The sequence below is a fragment of the Anolis sagrei genome, chromosome 9, assembly GCF_037176765.1.
Source record: "Anolis sagrei isolate rAnoSag1 chromosome 9, rAnoSag1.mat, whole genome shotgun sequence".
NCBI classification, from domain to species: Eukaryota; Metazoa; Chordata; class Lepidosauria; order Squamata; family Dactyloidae; genus Anolis; species Anolis sagrei.
The window spans coordinates 17,324,804-17,338,782 of NC_090029.1; the positions used below are offsets into that span (position 1 = coordinate 17,324,804).

The following is a 13,979-nucleotide window of genomic DNA, read 5'->3' on the forward strand; positions in this document are numbered from 1 at the left end:
TCCATCCATGTTCAACATCTACACAAATGACTAGCCACTGCCAGAAGGGACAGAGAGTTTCATCTATGCTGATGATCGTACCATTACCACTCAAGCAGGGAGCTTTGAGATGGTAGAACAGAAGCTCACCGAAGCTCTAGGTGCTCTTACTGCCTATTACAGGGAAAACCAACTGATCCCTAATCCATCTAAAACACAGACATGCGCCTTTCACCTTAAGAGCAGAGAAGCATCTCGAGCTCTGAGGATTACCTGTGAAGGAATCCCACTGGAGCATTGCAACACACCCAAATACATGGGAGTCACTTTGGACCGTGCTCTGACCTACAAGAAGCACTGCCTGAACATCAAGCAAAAAGTTGGCGCTAGAAACAATATCATACGAAAGCTGACTGGCACAACCTGGGGATCACAACCAGACACAGTGAAGACATCTCCCCTTGCGCTATGCCATTCTGCTGCTGAGTATGCATGCCCAGTGTGGAACACATCTCACCACACTAAAACAGTGGATGTGGCTCTTAATGAGACATGCCGCATTATCACATTATCCCCCACACCACTGGAGAAATTACACTGCTTAGCCGGTATTGCACCACCTGACATCCGCCGGGAAGTAGCAGCCAATAGTGAAAGGACCAAGGCAGAGACATCTCCAGCTCATCCCCTGTTTGGGTATCAGCCAGCACGTCAACAACTTAAATCAAGACATAGTTTTCTTAGATCTACAGAGACACTCGCTGGAACACCCCAGCAAGCGAGAGTCCAAAAGTGGCAGGCCCAAACCCAGCACCTCAATCCATGGGTGATACCAGATGAGAGACTCCCCCCTGGGCACTCAGAAGACTGGACGACTTGGAAGGCGCTGAACAGACTGCGCTCTGGCACCACAAGATGCAGAGCCAACCTCAAGAAATGGGCTACAAAGTGGAATCCTTGGCATGCGAGTGCGGAGAAGAACAAACCACTGACCACCTGCTGCAATGCAACCTGAGCCCTGCCACATGCACAATGGAGGACCTTCTTGCGGCAACCCCAGAGGCACTCCAAGTGGCCAGATACTGGTCAAAGGACATTTAACCAACTACCAAATTTGCAAAATCTGTGTGTTTTTTTCTTTTCTTTTTAATCTGTGTGTTTGTTTTGCTCTGTTAGAATTGTAATACAATGGTATGGTTGCTGATGACACAATAAATAAATAAAATACTACTTCCTATCCTTGCATGACACTACTACTCTGCAATAGTCATTGTACTTTGACTAATAGAGGTGGTTGGAGGAGAAGAATCATATAGTATTGCCCAAGATCCTACATCAGGATTATCTATACATAGGAAAGCCAAAGTAGGTACGCATGTTTATATGTATGCTGATTTGTAACACAAAGACTCCTACATGCCTTGATGGATCTGGACCAAATATGGTGCACATATCCTTCATGATTAAAAAAAACTAGCAGGGCTGGGGGTGATGGAGGAGAATGAGAGTTGGAGTCCAGTCACGTCCAAAGAATCGTGTGATTCCCAACCAAGACCAAAAGTGCAGATATCCTCCTAACTAATCTGATAGCACAATCTATTATTTATTTATTTATTTATTTACTTTGCTTCTATACCGCAGGTCTCAGCCCAAAGGTGACTCACCGCGGTTCACAACACACAAAAACCAGCAAAATTTCAATACACCAATATAAAACAGTTAACGACCTAATCTAATATACAGTATCTACTTCCCAGTCTCATCCTCAACATCCTTGTTCCTTGGCTAATCAGTATGGGGATGATGGCTGTTGTGCCCTAACATGAAGGCTGAGCCCTTTGAACAATTAGAAGGAGAGTTGAGAGTTAAAAGCCCAACTAGATATGGAGCCGATAGGAATGGTAGCCATCCAGATCAGGGACTGATGGGAGTTGCAGCTTGATCAAGTCTTGGGACTCTCAGCTGTATGATTTTATAAAAGGTCCTATTAGGCAGGTGTTCATGGGACCATATTTAAGAGCCGCCGCAAACTAGCGTCTTGGGAGAGCAAATTGTGCCAGCACAGTCGAAGACTCCACCTCTGTCTCCGCCTATTTATCCGCGGCCGCGTGGTTTTCCCTTTGCTAGGGCAGCAATGCGAGCGTACTCTCGCTGTTGACAGAATTCAACAGCGAGAGTACGCTCACATCGTTGTCCTAGCAAAGGGAAACCACGCGGCCGCAGAGAAATAGGCGGAGACAGAGGCAGAGTCTTCGACTGTGCTGGCACAGTTTGCTCTCCCAAGACGCTAGTTTGCGCCGGCTCTAAAACTGAAAAGTGAACAACGAGTAATAGTGTTACAAAAATGCCTAACATGGACAACATTGGTTGTATAGGCTAGTATACTCTAAATCTCCTCCAAACTCTAATTCAGTGGTTCTCAACGTTCCTAATGCCGCGACCCCTTAATACAGTTCTTTATGTTGTGGTGACCCCCAGCCATTAAATTATTTTCATTGCAACTTCATAATTGTAATTTTGTTACTGTTATGAATTGTTATGTAAATATCTGGTATGCAGGATGTATTCTTATTGGAGTGTCATGGGAGGATTGATTTTGTCATTTGGGAGTTGTAGTTGCTGGGATTTATAGTTCACCTACATTCAAAGAGCATTCGGAACTCTACCAATGATGGAATTGGACCAAACTTGGCACACAGAACTCCCATGACCAACAGAAAATACTGGGAGGGTTTGGTGGGCATTGACCATGAGTGTTGGGAGTTGTAGTTTGCCTACACCCAGAGAGCACTGTGGATTCAAGCAATGGTGGATCTGGATCAAACTTGGCACGAATATTCAATATGCCCAAATGTGAACACTGGTGAAGTTTGAAGAAAATAGACCTTGACATTTGGGAGTTGTAGTTGCTGGGATTTATAGTTCACCTACATTCAAAGAGCATTCTGAACTCTACCAACGATAGAATTAGGCCAAACTTCCCACACAGACAAACAGAAAATACTGTCTGTGATGGTCTTTGGTGACCCCTCTGATACTGCCTTGTGACCCCTCCAGGGGTCCCGACCTCCAGGTTGAGAACCACTGCTCTAATTGGACTGAACCTCCTTTGTGTTAAATGGTAAAATCATAGAGGCACCAAACGTGCAGCTGAAGACGTACCCAAATGAGCATTCACATTCATTGGCAGTGTGACTCATGTGCATCCATGTGCAATGCACCTCTGTCTGCAGTTCATGCCACATCCATGCACACTGAGTACATTTCACTCCCAACCAAGCTATTCTTGCAGAGAAATTCAACATGTGTAAGATACTGATAAGATCCCGCCCAGGATTTAACACACGGTTTTGCCTTCAGACAGTTAGCTAGTCACAGATATTGATGCCAATGGTGTGTGTTTGTTTGTACACTTTTGCATGCCCACATGTGCTTTCTACATGGATTTAAATGACAGGCATGCTTCCGATTTGAATATCCAAGAAATTGCCGCCATTACCATTTTAAAGGCGAGAAGATGGAAACCCTTCATCTTCATTCCAAATATCCAATGCTAGAGGAATGGCTGGGCTTTACATGTTGAAAGCAAGGGCAGGAGGGAGAGAACGCTCACCCGTCACAAGCGTTTTAGTAATTAAACAAATGCGCATAATGAACCATATGCCCAAAAGGGGCCTCTTCTTCATGTGGGCCAGATTTTTATTTGAATTTTTAATTTTTATATACAGATGAAACACCGGGCGCGATGCAGCCGCCGTGTGAGTTACAAGAGGAAGGGGGGGAATTGTCGATACGTGAAGATGAGCAGAGCATCCTTGGACGACGATGTGTCTAGATTTCACTATTTAAAGAGACCAAAAAAATCCACATCCTTCTCTCTTTTAAGCAACTGTTTTAGGCATCTGTTCAAAGTCTCCATGAAAGAGATAGTGACAGCTTTTTAGGCTGAACAGCCCAACAAAAAACAGAATGCCGTCTGCCAAAAATAAAGAACCTCCAACATACCGACCCCATGGGACAAACAACAAGGATTCTTCTGCTTTTTTGTGAGACCCACCGCATGGCCTCCTCGGCTCCAGTTTGTTGGGAAACCTGCCTTTGAAGCTCCAGCCAAAAGTTAGAGAACAATAAGTCCCAAGCTTCAGCTTGGAGTTCTCTCTGAATTCCGAATATTGAAAAGTTTCATTTCCTGGCTGCCCTGTTTCTTAGATTCATTGTTGAATTTATGCAATTTGGCACCACTTAAACTGCTATGGCTCAGTGCTATGGAATCCCGAGTATCGTAGTTTGACAAGGTCTTGAGCCTTTTCTGCCCAAGAATGCTGGTGCCTCACTAAACTACAAATCCCAGTCTTCCATAACATTGAGCCCTGGCAGTTCAGGTCATGTCTAACTGCATTAATATTTAGCCTTTGGGTATAAATATCTATTTTGAGGGTACTCAAAATTAGGAGATTTCCTTTTCCTTGTACCCTCTGCCTAAGAATGCTGGTGCCTCACCGAACTACAAATCCCAGGCTTCCATAACATTGAGTCCTGGCGATTCAGGTCACATCTAACTACATTAATATTTAGCCTTTGGGTATAGATATCTATTTTGAGGGTACTCAAAATCAGGAGGTTTCCTTTTCCTTGTACCCTCTGCCCAAGAATGCTGGCGCCTCACCAAACTACAAATCCCAGTTTTCCATGACATTTTTTCCTGTCAGGAGCAACTTGAGAAACTGCAAGTTGTTTCTGGTGTGAGAAAATTGGCCATCTGCAAGGACTTTGCCCAAGGGACGCCCAGATGTTATTTGATGTTTTACCATCATTGTGGGAGGTTTCTCTCATGTCCCTGCATGGGGAGCTGGAGTTGACAGAGGGAGCTCATCCACGTTCTCCCCGGATTCGATCCTGTGACCTGTCGGTCGTCAGTCCTGCCGGCACAAGGGTTTAACCCATTGCACCACTGGGGGCTCCATGACATTGAGCCATGTCACTTCAAGTAGTGTCTAACTGAATTAATATTTAGCCTTTGGGTATATCTATTTTGAGGGTACTCAAAATCAGGAGGATTTCTCTTCCTTGTACCCTCTTCGCAAGAATGCTGGTGCCTCACCAAACTACAAATCCCAGTCTTCCATAACATCAAGCCCTGGCAGTTCAAGCGGTGTCTAACTGCATTAATATTTAACCTTTCAGTATAGATATCTTTGCATAAAGCTATTTAAATAAAATGCACAGTAAAAACTCGTTACCCTACACAGGGAATGCAAATCCTTGCTAATTTGGTTTGTGAAGGAAACAACAAAACATTCCTGCACTTTTCTTCTCACTATGAGAAAGTCTTCACAAACTGCAGTTTTGGGGGACTCTTCACATTTCAGGACTTAGTCGTGAAAAGTCTGCACATCCTAGGATTTTTGCACAGAAAATATTATTTTGTGGAAAATTTGAGCTTTTGTGCAGAAAACAGTATTTTTTCAAACATCTCAAGTTCAAAACACCTGGAGGGCCAAAGTTTGCCCATGCCTGATCTAACCCCAAATAGTGTGACTGAAAAAGATGCGTCACATACATTTCCATAATCATGTGGGTTTGCTAATAATAATAATAATAATAATAATAATAATAATAATCTTTATTTATATCATGTTATCTGCCTGAAGGGACTCAGGGTGGTGAACAACAAAGTCAGTAGACATTCAATGTCGTAGAAAAAATAGAAAACCAAAATGCTCTTCTAGCAGTCACCAGCCAATCCCTCTCCAATGCCAGAAATACAGCTTAATGGTGTAACATTAGAAAATGTTGACCACTTCCACTACCTTGGCAGCCACCTCTCCAAAAAAAGTCAACATTGACACTGAAATACAACACCGCCTGAGCTCTGCGAGTGCAGCTCTTTTCTGAATGAAGCAGAGAGTGTTTGAGGACCGGGACATCCATAGGGATACCAAGGTGCTTGCTTATAAAGCTATTGTCCTCCCAACCCTGCTTTATGCCTGCAAAATGTGGACTGTCTACAGATATCACATGCAACTCCTGGAATGATTCCATCAGCGCTTCCTCCAGAAAATCCTGCAAATCTCTTGGAAAGACAAGCAGAAAAATGTCAGTGTGCTGGAAGAAGCAAAGACCACCAGCATTGGAAGTGATGGTTCTCCGCCATCAACTCCACTGGACCGGCCATGTTGTCTGGATGCTCGACCACCATCTCCCAAAGGAGTTGCTCTACTCCGAACTCAAGAATGGAAAATGGAATGTTGTTGGGCAGGAAAAGAGATTTAAAGATGGGCTCAAAGCCAACCTTAAAATCTCTGGCATAGACACTGAGAACTGGGAAGCCCTAGCCCTTGAGCACTCCATCTGTAGGTCAACTGTGACCAGCAGTGGTATAGAATTTGAAGGGCATGAATAGAGGACGAAAGTGAGAAAGGTACCAAGAAGAAGGTGCATCAAGCCAACCCTGACTGGGACCACCTTCTGTCTCGAAACCAATGCCCTCACTGTGGGAGAAGATGCAGATCAAGAATAGGGCTCCACAATTACCTACGGACCCACCAGTACACTGATCTTGGAAGACTATCCTACTCGGACAATGAGGGATCGCCTAAGTAATGCTGTACAAAAGAAAAATACACAAACAAATAACCATTCCATCCAAAACATACAGAATTATGTTAAAGGCAGAAAACCCAACTAAAAACTCCACAAAACATTCCGGAAACACATTTTGCAAATGAATCATTTCTCCTTCCATATAAATTACCCTGTGAGCAATGTGATAATGAAACACTTTGATACTATATGGATTATTTGAATAGGTTGACAATTAGCACCAGTCAGTTGTGATTTTAATAGCGTTCAGGTTAATATAATGTTTATTGGAGTAGAAAAAAGTCTCACATTTTGGGAGGTGGGGGTTCTAATGTATATGTTTTAAATATGATTTTGATACTATAAATATAATGCTCCCTCCCTCACTCACTTTCTCTCTCTCTCTCTCTCTCTCTCTACATATATATATACTTACATACAACTACCCATCCCCTGCCACGCATTGCTGTGGCCCAGTCTGGTGATCTCGAAAATAAAGTAATGAGAAAGTGTTGGTTTCTAATATATGTAATGTCTTGATGCTTATGGATGAACAGTACTTCTTGTTGTTTCTTTGTCAGTAGAGATTGTCTGGTTTGCCTATTCTGGAACATGCAACATATTATTGTCCTTCTTTAGGGGTCCCTTTCAAATATATCATACTATATCTGTGTGTGTGAGAGAATCATATCTATCTATATCTATAGCTGGATGGCTCTTTGTCAGGAGGGCTTTGTTTGTGTTTTCTTGCCCTGGTGAAGGGAGTTGGACTGGATGGCCTTATTATTTTCTGTTGGTCATGGGGGTTCTGGGTAGGAAGTTTAGCCCAATTCCATCATTGGTGGGGTTCAGAATGCTCTTTGATTGTAAGTGAACTATAAATCCCAGTAACTACAATTCCCAAATGTCAATGTTTCTTTCCCCCAAACTCCATCTGTGTTCATATTTGGGCATATGGAATATTCGTGGCAAATTTGGTCCAGATCCATCATTGTTTGAGTCCACAGTGCTCTCTGGATGTACGTGAACTATAACTCCCAAACTCAAGGTCAATGCCAACCAAACCCTTCTGGTGTTTTCTGTTGGTCATGAGAGTCCTTTGAGCTAAGTTTGGCCCAATTTCATCATTGGTGGAGTTTAGAATGTTCTTTGATTGTAGGTGAACTATAAATCCCAGCAACTACAACTCCTAAATGAAAAAATCAATTTTCTGAGTGAAGGAAATGCACTGGGTTGTTAGGTGTCTTGTGTCCAAATTTGGTGTCCATTTGTCCAGTGGTTTATGAGTTCTGTTAATCCCACAAACGAACATTACATTGTATTGTCGACGGCTTTCATGGCTGGAATCACTCTTTTTTTTAATACTGGTAGCCAGATTTTGTTCATTTTCATGGTTTCCTCCTTTGTCTCACCCTGGTCATTCCACAGATATATAAACCCCTTTTCCCCATTTCCAGCAGACCTCACCTCTGAGGATGCTTGCCATAGATGCAGGCGAAACGTCAGGAGAAATGCCTCTAGAACATGGCCATATAGCCCGAAAAAACCCACAAGAACTGAACATTACATTTTTATTTATTAATAATTTTTTATTTATATAGATTTATATATGCAAGATGTAAGGGTGCCCATTTGAAATGGGTCTGTGGCCCCTTCCATAGACCACAATGGAGGAAGAAGAGTTGGACTGGAGCTGAAGCAACAGAGAAGAAAAAGAAACTTTGAAGAAAATCATAATAACTTCTGGCTGCGCTATGGTGGGAGAGAGCACTGCAAGAAGGAAGAAAAAGAAGGCTGGAAGTGAATATTCAAAGCTAGACTTTCCCTGCTATTTGTGATTGCCTATCGCCATCTACAGGAATTTCAATTTTTCCCTCTTGAAATTTGCAGAGACTTTTCTTCTTTCAGGAGTCCTTTCGTACAGGTTTCTAAGAAGGTGGGAATGGACCAGTATATATTCCAACATAGGATGCAATGTCTTGTGTCCCCATACACACACACCCAAAAATGGAGGAGGAAGATCTGAATTGCAATAAACAAGAAATGGTTGCTATGTGATACACTCTGTTTTAGGAATTTCCAGGCCTTTGTGTACCTTTTGTCAACAAGAGCAACCACTGCACTACACACACGTCAATAGTTATGATATTTCAGTAACGCAAAAACTGGGGTTAACAGGAACATGGGCTTTGTAAATCAGGCAACCAGACAGCCTGAAGCAATTAGGATTTGCAGACTGCTGACTTACACCAAAGTCTTGCATCATTTCTTTGGGATTTCTACAAAAAGCGGACCACACACACACATGACCCTGTTGTTTGCACAGCTTCTTGGAGACCTTCCTTTCTTCTTGGGAAATCCAAGGGATAGACAGTGCAGGGAATGCAAAATCTACGCATTCCCAATGAGATCTTGGTTACAGCACACCTGGAATATTGTGTCCATTTCTGGGTACCACAACTGAAGAGAAATATTGATAAGCTGGAATGTGTCCAGAGGAGGGCAACTAAAATGGTCTAGAGAACAAGCCCTATGAGGAGCAACTTAAGGAGCTGGGTATGCTTAGCCTGAAGAAGAGAAGGCTGAGAGGACATATGATAGCCATGTATAAATATGTGAGAGGAAGTCATAGGGAGGAGGGAGCAAGCTTGTTTTCTGCTTCCCTGGAGACTAGGACGTGGAACAATGGCTTCAAACTACAAGAAAGGAGATTCCATCTGAGCATGAGGAAGAACTCCCTGACGGTGAGAGTCGTTCAGCAGTGGAACTCTCTGCCCTGGAGTGTGGTGGAGGCTCCTTCTTTGGAAGCTTTTAAACAGAGGCTAGATGGCCATCTGTCAGGGGTGCTTTGAATGCAATTTTCCTGCTTCTTGGCAGGGGGGTTGGACTGGATGGCCCATGAGGTCTCTTCCAACTCTATTATTTTATGATTCTATGATTCTATCTCTTGGAGATGGGATCCAAGTCGAAATGTGAAATTCGTTTATCTTTGCCATTTATCTCCTTCTCCTTTCCATAGTAGTTTTGTAACTTTTTTTCCTCAATTGTACAGCCTGTGTGTGTGTGTATAGTGGAAGGGTGACTCTCTAAAGACTTCTAATAGGTGTTGGGTATTCATCATCTTTGGAAGAGGAAAAGGAGCAGGGAAGTGCTCAGGAATTGGAGGGAGAAGAAAAATCAGACAACGAGGGTTTGAAAGCATCCACATTTCTAGAGAGACAAAAAGAGACAGAGCACAGACGTCATTCATCCAGAATAGCTGCTAAAAACGCTGAGCTAATTGGGAGACACCCTACCTCCTCCTGCGTGAGGAATTCAGGGCTCTAAATCTGAGGCAGGATTAGTCAGCATTCGCTGGTAAGAATGACCCTGGTACTGCTGTTTTCACTCCTATGGAATCTGCTTTGTAGACTAAGTTCATCGTCTATTGTCCGATGGAAGATTGGTGTTTCTTTTGAGGACCTTGTAAGAGACTTGAATTTGTGTCTGGATTAAGACTTCCTTGCTTTCTTTTGCACTTTTCAATTGCATTTGCTTATCCTTTGTGTTTGCTGAAGTAAAGCATTTTTATTTTACTTCCAATATTGTCTAAAGGCTGTTTTTGAAGGGCGATTCAGGACAGTAGGCTAATACAGCCTTTCATAGTTGCCCACTCTTACTTTAAATCATTATAATATAAAAAGTTCTAACTGACTGTTCAGGCAGAAACAATGAGAATTTAGCTACTTTCCAATGATGAAAGGTAGAACACAAAAGCCCAGGTTGGCATCAGACACTAGTCAAAATAATAGAAGATGCAGGAAGTGATCCTGAGCTAATGCATAACACCGAGCCATGAAGATAGCTACCTGGACCACAAAAGGGGGTTCTCTCCAGGGAAAAAAACCCATCAGATCAGATCTCTAAAATTGCTAGTTCTGCTCTCTTGTAACTGTCACCTGCAGTGGATATAATTGCAGGTTACCACTGCCAAGACAACCCGCTCAAATGGTAGCAAGGAGGGAGGAAAGGACCTTCAGCTTGCCAAGTATAGCCAAACAATGGTGAGGAGGTACTATTTGACTGGAATCCATGGAGTGAAAAGGGAGGAACGAGGAAGAAAAGGCGTATCTGCGTAAGCACTAACGTGTAAGCTAGAAAACGTGTTGACCTACAAAACCCTATACGGCTCCGGCCCAGCGTACCTGTCCGAACGTATCTCCTTCTACGTCCCACCTCAGAGTTTAATATCCTCTGGGGAGGCCCTGCTCTTGGCCCCACCTTTATCACAAGTGAGACTGGTGGGGATGAGGGACAGGGCCTTCTCGGTGGTGGCCCCTCGCCTGTGGAATTCACTCCCCGGGGGAATTAGGTCATCAACGTCCCTCCTCTCTTTCAGAAGGAAGTTAAAAACCTGGATATGGGACCAGGCCTTTGGGTAAGCTGGCAGATGGGTAAAGGACAATGACGACCAGAGTAGGAAAGGACTATGATAATGCTGGATGGACTATGGATTTATGAATTGGCGAACGTTGACCACAAGATGATTGTATTGCTTCTATTGTATTAATTTGTTTTAACTAGTTATAATTGTTGTTGTTATATTGTATTTTGTATATTGTATTTTGTGAACTGTTAGGCATCGAATTGTGCCTTTTGTAAGCCGCCCTGAGTCCCCCCTAGGGGGTTGAGAAGGGCGGGGTAGAAGCATTTGAAATAAATAAATAAATAAAAGCAAGGATACATTAGGTAAAGGGAAAGGTTTTCCCCTGACATGAAGTCCAATCATGTCCGACTCTGGGGTGTGGTGCTCATCTCCATTTCTAAGCCGAAGAGCCAGCATTGTCCCTAGACACCTCCAAGGTCATGTGGTCGGCATGACTGCATGGAGCGCTGTTACCTTCCCACCGGAGTGGTACCTATTGATCTACTCACATTTGGATGTTTTTGAACTGCTAGGTGGGCAGAAGCTGGGGCTGACAGCAGAAGCTCACACCACTCCCCGGATTCAGACCTGTGACCTTTTGGTCAACAAGCTCAGTGGCTCAGTGCTTTAATCCATTGCACCACCGGGTACTCCTCAAATATACATTGGACATCCCTTATCTGAAATTATTGGGACAGGAACTGTTTGTCATTTTGGAAAGCCCAACGAGATCTCTTGGAGATGGGATCCAAGTTGAAATGTGAAATTCGTTTATCTTTCAGATACATCTTATACACCTGAAGGTGATTTTATACAATATTTGTACTCATACCGTGCACGAAACAAAGTGTGTGCAAATTGGACCATCAGAAAGCAAAGATATCTTTTGTATCTCTTCCCTCTTTTCCCACTTTCTTACTTTCTACATATCGTTCCCCCACTTTCCATGTAATTTCTTTAGATTCACACTAAAAAAAAATTGGAAAAATAAATAAAATAATGTTTTAAAAAATGAAAGCAAAGATGTCAGTAGGAGGAGACCTAATTAACACTTCCCCGGCTAATACATTGATGACTATCCCTTGGCAGCCCCTCTTTTCTGAATTTTGCAAAGGTGGTGCTCCTATCAAATGTACATTCGAGGAAAAATTGTGTGAAATAAGACATATATAAGAAAAAAACAGCATTATAAAGGCCTACTGAAAGTTAAAAACTGGGTTTCTATGGGAACTATACATGCATAATGCCTCCTCCCCCCAAAAAAAATGACTGCTTTTAATATTTACAACTCTAGCATCGCTGGGTACCTATTAATTTATTATTATTATTATTATTATTATTATTATTATTATTATTATTATTATTATTATTAAACTTTATTTATACCCCGTTACCATCTCCCCAAGGGACTCGGTGCGGCTTACATGAGGCCGAGCCCACAATACATCAATACAATAACAACTAAAAGCCAATCTAGTGGCCAACGTTCAGCGAGTTCTAAAATCTGTAAGTCCATTCAGCATTACCATAGTCCTTGCCAGATTCTGGTTGTCATTACCTTGTCAGTCTGCCAGATTACCCAAAGGCCTGGTCCCATATCCATGTTTTCAGCTTCCTTCTGAAGGAGAGGATGGACGCTGATGACCTAATTTCCCCAGGGAGTGAATTTGACAGGCGAGGGGCCACCACTGAGAAGGCCCTGTCCCTCGTCCCTACCAGCCTCACTTGTGATATAGGCGGAGCCAAGAGCAGGGCCTCCCCAGAAGATCTTAAACTCCGAGGTGGGACATAGAAGGAGATAAGTTCGGACAGGTACGCTTAAATTAAATAAAACTCATACAAAAGCAATATACTATGGCAATAATACAACACACAATTAAAATATGTGGCTGGGCCAAATGCAATTAAAGTTAAAAATAATGCTAGGCATGAATAAGGTAGGAGAGATGGGGCATTAGTGGGCGCATACAACAATCCTACCTAATCTAATTCACAATATAAAGAAGTCTCCTAAGTGGCTCAACCCCAACTCAGCTTCAGAAAATTCTCCCCAAAGTTCTCAACTGTTGAATTATGAGAAGGCCACATCTCAAGAGCATCAAATCCAGCTTGGTCTCCTCTCTAGCATTCAACCTCATGTGCCTGTGCTTTTCCCAGGAAGGGGGGGGGGGGGGGAAGCAGTCAAATACATCCTTTTAATTTCTCTCAGATTATAGTAATTGCATTAAGAAAACTGTAATTTCATTAAATGACATAATTACCATTAATATTCAGCAAACTGTCAATAGAAGGGGTATTTATTCTGGAGGAAAATCATAAGCGGGATGTGCAACGAGGCATAATTCCTCACAACAGCCATTCAACGTTTAAAATTAACCTTAAAAATGTTTTTTAAATACGTATTATCCATTGGTAGCAATTAGCTCCATGGCAGCAGACTTAACTTTCACGACCGGAATGTGTAGACTGAGGATTCAGCGAGAACTGAGAAGAAGACATAAACGGAGTTGCTAACTTCTTTTATGATTTGCCTCAAGGAGACTGTCATGTTATTTGTAGTGTTTTTCTCCACCGTTTTCACAGTTGAATTTGGGTATATAAAAAGGGCCTGGCTGCTATTTATAATATGTCTCTATACTAGTAAGCTGTATGTTATGGAGCACAGCTAGATTAGATGGAGAACTGGAGGAATTGTGGTGCAGCTGGATGAGTGTCAGCTGCATTAAGATCACTTCGACCAAAAGGTCATGAATTCAAAGCCAGCCCGGGTTGGAGTGCGTTTCCAACCAATTGCATCTGTCAAGTAGGAAAATTAGGTACCACCTTCAAGTGTGGGGAGGCTAAATTAACTAATTTGTTGTTGTTGTTCATTTGTTCAGTCGTCTCCGACTCTTCGTGACCTCATGGACCAGCCCACGCCAGAGCTCCCTGTCGGCCGTCACCACCCCCAGCTCCTTCAAGGTCAGTCCAGTCTCTTCAAGGATGCCATCCATCCATCTTGCCCTTGGTCGGC

The 13,979-nt window shown here is 42.8% G+C and overlaps 1 protein-coding gene across 3 annotated transcripts in view; it reads right to left on the minus strand.

Annotated features, from left to right (window-relative positions):
- MCTP2 (multiple C2 and transmembrane domain containing 2) overlaps positions 1 to 13,979 on the minus strand; it is a 166,269-nt gene that overhangs the window by 45,791 nt on the left and 106,499 nt on the right. The gene's annotated exons all lie outside the window — the stretch shown is intronic.